Source organism: Giraffa tippelskirchi, chromosome 9 (assembly GCF_054371585.1).
Source record: "Giraffa tippelskirchi isolate mGirTip1 chromosome 9, T2T-mGirTip1v1.2.pri, whole genome shotgun sequence".
NCBI lineage: Eukaryota > Metazoa > Chordata > Mammalia > Artiodactyla > Giraffidae > Giraffa > Giraffa tippelskirchi.
This window is the reverse complement of record NC_137283.1, coordinates 128,265,665-128,274,779: the sequence shown is the minus strand read 5'-3', so window position 1 is coordinate 128,274,779 and position 9,115 is coordinate 128,265,665. Positions and strand designations below refer to the sequence as shown.

At 38.3% G+C, this 9,115-nt stretch overlaps 1 long non-coding RNA gene across 1 annotated transcript; it reads right to left on the bottom strand.

Moving 5' to 3' along the window:
- Nucleotides 1-1,418: 1,418 nt before the first annotated feature.
- LOC145521011 (uncharacterized) lies at nucleotides 1,419-7,778 on the bottom strand. The gene is made up of 2 exons (XR_014064981.1): nucleotides 6,546-7,778; nucleotides 1,419-1,696 (listed from the first exon to the last, which is right to left on the bottom strand). It is a non-coding gene; the product is annotated as an uncharacterized LOC145521011 (long non-coding RNA).
- Nucleotides 7,779-9,115: the final 1,337 nt, after the last annotated feature.

The following is a 9,115-nucleotide window of genomic DNA, read 5'->3' as shown; positions in this document are numbered from 1 at the left end:
GGAAGCAACAATTAGAACTGGACATGGAACAACAGACTGGTTCTAAATAGGCAAAGGAGTCCGTCAAGGCTGTATATTGTCACCCTGCTTATTTAACTTATATGCAGAGTACATCATGAGAAACGCTGGGCTGGAAGAAACACAAACTGGAATCAAGATTGCCGGGAGAAATATCAATAACCTCAGATATACAAATGACACCACCCTTATGGCAGAAAGCGAAGAAGAACTAAAGAGCCTCTTGATGAAAGTGAGAGAGGAGAGTGAAAAAGTTGGCATAAAGCTCAACATTCAGAAAACTAAGATCACGGCATCTGGTCCCATCACTTCATGGGAAATAGATGGGGAAACAGTGGAAACACTGACAGACTTTATTTTGGGGTGCTCCAAAATCACTGCAGATAGTGATTGCAGCCATGAAATTAAAAGACGCTTACTCCTTGGAAGGAAGGTTATGACCAACCTAGATAGCACATTTAAAAGCACAGACATTACTTTGTCAACAAAGGTCTGTCTAGTCAAGGCTATTGTTTTTCCAGTGGTTATGTATGGATGTGAGAGTTGGACTGTGAAGAAAGCTGAGCGCCAAAGAATTGATGCTTTTGAACTGTGGTGCTGGGACTCTTGAGAGTCCCTTGGACTGCAAGAAGATCCAACCAGTCCATCCTAAAGGAGATCAGTCCTGGGTGTTCATTGGAAGGACTGATGTTGACACTGAAACTCCAATACTTTGGTCGCCTCATGCGAAGAGTTGACTCATTGGAAAAGACCCTAATGCTGGGAAGGATTGGGGGCAGGAGGAGAAGGGGACGACAGAGGATGAGATGGCTGGATGGCATCACCGACTCGATGGACATGGGTTTGGGTAGACTCCAGGAGTTGGTGCTGGACAGGGAGGCCTGGGGTCCTGCGATTCATGGGGTTGCAAAGAGTCGGACACGACTGAGTGACTGAACTGAACTGAACTGACTGAATCTATAAAAATACTGATTCACTATGTTATACATCTGAAACTAATATAATATTGTAAACCAACTATACTTTGATAAAAAAGGATATTCATTTTTTAAAAATCCATTTTTTCCTTCCAGACATTTCTTTTTTTCCTTTCAGCTTGAATTCCATCTCCTTCCTAAAGCCTTCTTTTACCCACCCAGCTGGAAAGGACCTCTTCTTCCACAAAATTTCTCCACTTTAATGTGTATTCCGTTGATTCAGTTATAATTATTTATTATCTTATCTGTTGTGGTTCAGCCTGTTACCATATTTAAATTTCCTCATATGTGTCTTGTTTCTCCACCTGGAATGTAAATGCTGAGTCTGAGAAATAATGTGAACCAGAGACTTAAACTTCCCTGTATCCTCTACATTCTTAGAATGGCATTTGGCACACACAATAGATACTAAATAAACAATTATTGGTTCAACTTTTTATTATCCTTTTAATTGCTATTAAAAATGCTGGTCTCAGGATCTAAAATATCTTCAGTGTTTGGCAGGGTTTAAATAACAAAGTAATCCAGGAGAAAACAAGATGTTAATCTATTTTCCCTTTATGTATTATTGTTTTCAACCATAGAATTTTGCTTATACTGTGAATGCAAGTATGAAAGCCAGACATTGCGTCACAATTCCTCATTAGCCATTCCCAAGAAGCACAGCATGCTAATGCAGTCCAATTCATCAGAAACATTTCCTGGAGAAAAAAAAAAAATCTCCATCATTGGTGTACCTCTGTCTTTTCTTTTGAGACATATAGAATACTGGCCTTTGCACATTTGCAGGTATTTACCATAGTAGATGAGGCCTAAGTCAGTGACTTCATTAATGTCATAAACTGGATGAGATGGTTGCTCACAACACAAAGAGCAATGACCAAAACCTTGCTCATTACAACTGCTTTTGAAAAATTTACAATAACAATTATCCATTTGTGTTTCATTCCTCTGGGTGATGAGAATGGTATGGCCTTTAGTGCTGCTAATCACCTCCAGCTCACGTTCTCATTCGTCTCCCAGGGCTGTCATACATTCTGTCAGTATAGCAAGAGCAGTAGGAAGAAAAAGCTCACAAAATCTGAGTTGGAAAGGCCATTTGAGTTTTTATTATGGACTGAATTATGTCCCCTAGAATTCATAGATTGAAGACCCCCAGGATCTCAGAATGTGACTGTATTCAGAGATGAAAATGTTGTCATTAGGATGGCCCCTAGTCCAATATAACTGGTGTCTTTATAAAAAGAGATTAGGACACATACATGCAGAAGAAAACCACCTGAAGACACGGGAAGACAGCCGTCTACAAGCCAAGGAGCAAGGTTTCAGAAGAAACCCACCCTCTTGATGCTTTGTTCTTAGACTTCTAGCCTTCAGAACTATAAGACAATACATTTCTGGTGTTAAGGCCACTATGAATGGGTCTGTTTGTCTAGGGGTAAAACTTGTAATTAATAAAGCTTTTAAAGTGACTGGGGGAGGGGGCAGTGGGGAGTTACTGATCAATGGACACAAAGTTTCAGTTAAGCAGGATGAATAATCTCTAGAGACTGCTGTACTACATTGTATATACAGTCAACAATAATGTACCATACACTCAGAATTTTATTAAAAGGGAAGATTCTCATGCTAAGTGTTAAGGAAATGACACAAATGAACTTACAAAACAGAAACAGAGTCATAGACTTAGAGGACGAACTTATAGCTGCTGGGGGTAGGGGGAAGATGAGGGGAAGGGATAGTTAGGGAGTTGGAGATGGACAGGTACACACTGCTGTATTTAAAATGGGTGACCAGCAAGGACCTACTGTATAGCACATGGAACTCTGCTCAATGCTATGCGGCAGACTGGATGGGAGGGGAGTTTGTGGGAGAAGGGATATATGCATATGTATGACTGAGTTCCCTCGTTGTTCACCTGAAACTACCACAACATTGTTAATCAGTATATCCCAATACAAAATAAAATTTTTTTTTAATTTAAAAATGACAAGTCTGTTAAAACACAATTCTTTGTCTTTGGAGGAAATTCTTAAGCTTTGTTCCTTGAGATTTTAAATTGCAAAGATATCAGTTGTTGTATTAGGCAATTACCCAAATTATTCAAATTATCCAAATTTCCCCAGATCTCCTCCAATGTCATCTTTAATGGTAGCAAATTTATCACACCAGACTCAGATGTGCAAAGAAAATGTAACTACTTTTTCTCTATACAATTATATTAATCTTTTAAAAAATTTTTATTGGAGTATAGTCAATTTACAATTTTGTATTAGATTCAGATGTACAGCAAAGTGACTTATTTATATATATACATGATACACATATATACATTCCTCTTTTTTAAGGTTCTTTTCTCATATAGGCCATTACAGGGTATTGAGAAGAATTCTCTGTGCTATATAGCAGGTTCTTATTAGTTATCTATTTTATACACAGTGGCATGTGTATGTCAACCCCAAACTCCCAATTTATCCCTCGCTCCCCCTTAATCTCTGAAATCAGGTTTGCTTTCCATATCTGTGATTCTACTTCTGTTTCATAAATAAGTTGATTCATATACTTTTTTCAGATTCTAGATAAAAGTGATATCATATGATATTTGTCTTTCTGTGTCTGACTTACTTCACCCAGTATAACAATCTGCAGCCCCATCCATGTTGCTGCAAGTGGCATTATTTCCTCCCTTTTTATGGCTGAATAACATTCCATCTGTGTATATATGTTTATACATATACACAATATATTCAGGTACCAGCTCTGAGCTGGTACCTCCAGACAAACAATGGTGTTGGAGAAAACTTACATTGTATCATTTAAATCATCATGACTTGTGTTTTCTCTTATCTGCTGCTGGGCAAAGCATTCAGAATTGATACAGGGTGACACAGAGCACCCTGACCCAAGTGGGGATTTTCAAAGCAAGGCTAAAGTCAAAGAAACTACTTAGGAAGCTATCCTAATAATCCAAGCAGACGACAAGAATGTGACCTGAAAAGAGAGGGCAAGCATGTAGATGTTTAGAAAGAAGAATTTCTTTAACTTCACTATACTTAAGCATGTCAGAAAGGCAATTTAGGTTTTGGCTTAGGTGTCTGGGCCACACAATATGGGAGGAGGAGATTTGAGTGTGAAGACAAACTTTGTTTAAGAAGCATCAAATCTGAGGTACCTCATCACGTGGAAATATCCAGTGGGCAGAGAAACTTATAAATAAAAACATTTTGATCTAGTAATATCAATTTGGGATTCATTAAAATCACAGCTAAAATCACTAGCGTGGAAGAGATCACGCAGAAAGTGTGAGGAACTGGAGGAGCCAAGCATGGAAACTTAGGAAACACCAAGACTGAAGAGCAGAAGAGAAGAAGGGGCAAACAAAGATGGCATAGAAGCACTGAGTCGAAGGCACTAGAATGCCTGAATCCTGACTGAGCCTTGGTCTTCTGTATAAAATTATCAAAAGATGAAACCATCAGAGAAAATCTGAAGCAAAAATCAAAGCTGAATGTTGCCATCTTGAATAAAGGAGAGATGTTCTGATAAAGCACAGTCATATTGAGGAAAGCAAATTAGTAATCCTATAGATTTTTGTGAGGATGAGTTTGTTTGGGTTTGAGTAAGTCACAGAGGTAAGAGAGGGCTGTCACAGAGGCTTATCACAGAGGGCTGTCACAGAGGCTTATCAGTCTTTGAAGAGTGCTCCCTGGAGCAAGTCCACCTCCCATTGTCTGACCTTCTCAGTGTCAGTCTGCCCCTGGCTGGTTGGCTTTCAAAGGCATATTCAGTGAAATGAGTTGTCACTGACCTGTGAGAGATGTTTAAAACCAGTTCTGGAGCTTTCTTGTTAACATAGTCAAAGAACTGTCACTGATTATTTTAAAAGTTTAAAACCTTTTCTCATGGTTATGGCCATGGCTACAGAAGAATCAGATTTTTCTTAGGTGTAGGGGGACATTTTTTATTCTTAAAATGGAATGCTACGAATATCAAGTAAGATAAGGACTGACATATATTCATCAGTTTGGGGTTTTTTTTTTAATATTTATTTATTTCTGGCTGTGCTGGGTCTTCGCTAATGCGCACAGGTTTCTGTAGCTGTGGTGTGTAGGCTTCTCATTGCAGTGGCTTCTGTTGTTGCAGAGCATAGGCTCTAGGCATGTGGGCTTCAGTAGTTGCAGCACCTGAGTTCCATAGTTGTGGCACACAGGCTTAGTTACCCCTTGGCATGTGGAATCTTCCCTGATCAGAGATCAAAACTATGTCTCCTGTGTTGGCAGGCAGATTCTTAAACACTGGACCACCAGGGAAGCCCCTATTCATCAGTTTTAACAATTTAACTTCAGGGGCATTTCAGTGGAGTCGTGAGGGACTAAAATATCACAATTCTGCACTAATCTAGCCATACTTACAATTTTCTTCCAGCTCAGGAAGTCCAAAAGAAAATATACAGGATAGTGGTAAATTAGGGGCTCATCATATCCTAGAAGTTGTGCTAGGTGCTTGGCATACATTAGTTCTTCCAATTCTCACAACTATGCCTTAAGGCAGCTATTAGGAGCAGTAGTAGTACTCCCATTTTACAGAACATAAAACGGAGGCTCAGGATATTAAATAACATTTCCAAGATCATACAGCCAGTGATTGACAGGGAAATAGCTGGAGAGGAGACTCATGTAGACTCAGAATCTGGGTATGTACCTTTGAACCACGTTGCTGCTAAAAATGAAGCAAGCTATGAGAAGCAGCTGCTCCATCTCTTTCCATGATCCTCTTAAACTATTCTGACACCCTGCAAGGCAGTGCCCAGGAAGATAGATACAACTCAGAGCCTTAGAGTGTAGACCCTAAGAAACAGAGCTGCATAAAGCCATGGCATTGCTCTCACATGAAAAATGACTGAAGATCAGATATTTCTGTTCACTCATCATAAGTTTTTCAAATATTCATTTTCCCTGAGTGTTTCATGTAGGTAGCTATTAAAACCATGCAGCCCTTGGCCAAGTATCAAGTAAATGTTTCTCTGACTGATAGCTGCTCACATTCATTTCCTTATAATTACAAAATGATACTTTCTATAAAAGAAATCTATAACAGGTAAGACAGTGTTAAACAATCTTGAGATTGAAATGAGTCACCAGTAAATAAAATGTATATTGGAAATTTGGTAACAGCTTATTATTATTATTTATGCTTTTTAACCCATCCTGGGACAGTAGAGTGTTCTTTCTGTGTGCTTCTTCATTACAAACACAGCTGAATAAAAAATTTTTTTTCTTAAACACAGTTGAAATCAGAGAAATACAATATATAATATTTTTGAGATCCTAGAACCTTCAGTCTTTGGGAACATTTAGGCTGATACTACCCTTAAAAAGACTGGCATACCAGCTTTGAAAACAAGTTATTTTGGACTACTGTCTAGTATGACCAGTTACCAAAGGAAAACACCATGGACTAAGCTGGCTCTCCCCATGAAGCACTATGGGAATTTCTCATAGTCCCTCTGAAAGTATCTCCACCGATTATTTCACTTACTGAGCCACTTACCTCCTGACTATGTCTTGGGGTAATGGTAAGAAATTCAACTACATCTTGGAACAGTCTGTCTTCTCATCGATGATGATAGCTTCAAGTATAAAAGACAACTTAAATTTTATAACAGCATGTGGGAAATGCTTCCTTTGTGCTCCTTATCATGAGGTTCTGCTGTCCACAAGATGCTGTGGAATACACAAGCTGTTTTGCAATACAATTTGCTGTAACCAATCCATTCAATCCATCATAGCACTTCACTTTGATTATGTATTTATAGCATGTTAGAAAGAGACTGGAGGAAACCCAAATATGAACAAATTCAATGGGAATTATTCACTGAAATGTTCCATCTTCATAATTAAAAACTAAGTTCTGTTCATAACCTAGCTGAGAATTTTCCCATTTAAATTAATACACCATCTTCTAATGGATGTCCTGTGGGGATATAATCCTCAGACATGATTGAGTGATTACCACTTTCACTTTCACATGGTTCAGTAGCCCCAGATGTGTTTTGATCAGACACCCTAAGATGATAAATTCTACTGAAGAGTATGGAGAATAATTTTTTTAATCACTAAAAGCAAATCCCTTCATTAAAAACCACCATGTATCTTTGCAAAAAGAATAAGTAGCTTGTTCTCCAACTAGATAATAACCAAATAAAAGATCTGCCATTGAGCTAGACAGCCTGACACAGGGCTGTTGGTGGCAGATGGGTCTCCAGCTTTCATGCAGCAGAGTGACAGTCACTCTGGGACAGCTGAGTGAAAATTCTCAAATACCATCATTAAGGAGAAGACAAGCAGTGGACCTGGAGCATCGGTACTCTTTAACCCAGAGAGAAGCCTTCATAGAGATGAGTCCTAAAAACTGATGGGTACAAGTCAGGCTAACTATTAATTAGCAGGGCCAATCCCAAAATGGAATAGAGCTTTCCCTCTTGGTGTGGTTCTCAATGAATTCCAGCAGGAGACATTAAAAGGATGATCATCCAAGGCAGGGTATTATCCATATGACCTGGTCCCAAAGTTTGACCCTGTTCCCCTTCACGGAATCCAATGTTTCACCAAAGCTTTCAGTTCCTCTGAGTGAACAAGGCAACAAGTCAAAAACTCTATTCCTCTTATTCGTTCCTCCACCAGTGAAACTACAATGTGTCTGAGAAGCACAATGGCTTGAAGATAATCCCTACAATGAAGGCTAGCCATATGAAATTGTCCTTGGGGTGCCCTTTTAGAACTCAGAACCCCAGAGAGAAAAGAAGCCATCATTTAACGTGTCACAGAGCAGATTGTAAGGAAAAACCATACAACAAATATTGGCAGCAAATGAATGGAGACTTGGGATGAAGACTCCATTTGAAGGTCTTAAAAGCTCAGTTGAGGAAGCAATTTCTCCTTAGACAAAAGAGCCTGGAGGCTTTTTTTTTTCCTCCTTAAATATTATACATAACAAATTCAGTCATGCAGATAGACAAGTGAAAAAACAAACCAAAAAAAAAAATTGATAAGTTTCACAAACGATAAATAGGGGTAGAAGTCCACTGAGCCTTAAGCTAAGAAGCCAAACCAAGTCTTTTGGCCGATTTTAGTTTTAAGCCCCACAGCTGCGACCCATGTAACATTTTAACAGCTGAATGACTTAAAATACACTGTTATTTTGTTCAGAATAAAGCCATGCTTGTCATATTCTTTTGTTCTTATTTCTCTATTCTCTAGAAAAACATCTTTCCATATTTGTCTTTAAGAGGATGCTATACATAGAATGGAAGATGAATAGATGTACTTCAAATCTGTGCCAAGACTGAGACAAAAAAGGAAATTTGGATCTCGTTGTATTTGTATTACCCACTCATCTGCTTCATTCCTTAAATTCTGACATAAAATGGAATCGTTTAATACGTGCTTGAAAATTGCTCTCAGATTCCCCATGAAACCAATATCAACATAAAAAGAAGGACCATGAAGCAACATTTGATAAATTGCACAAGGGAGGTCTGCCATCCACCCCCACCATCCACGGCTTCTTTAGTGTCAAACACAACAGTACCTTGGGCTATCATTAACCCCCAGGAATGGTTTAGCAGTCTTCTTTTATTTCTGCTTTAATTAAATCTTTATCTGTTCCTTAGATGGTCCCTGATGAACTTCAGAATTATTCTGTATCATTTCTGCATGCATTTGTCATGTACTTAAAATTCACTTAGCATGCACCATGAAGGGTTAATTAGGCTACTTTTCCTCAATGCTGTATTATTTGTCAAAACTACAGATAACGACATTTCTAGCAGCCTTTGAACTAGGAATTCTTTTGTTTGTTTGCATTATATAAAGAGAGCAACTTATTTTGAGGGAAAGTTTTATTGTACAATGGAAACAATATATTGTTTCTTTCTAGTTTTCCAATCTGTTTTAAACCTTAGAAAATGTTAGATGTAGCTTTCCTTTCTTTGCTGACTCTGATTTGAAGTGATTATAGGTACCAAAATTTCAAAAATGTTTACAATTTCCTCAAAGTTTCAACAACTCAAAGCTATCATTTCTTGTGAACCGGGAATTCTTTAATGTTCCTCCATTAAA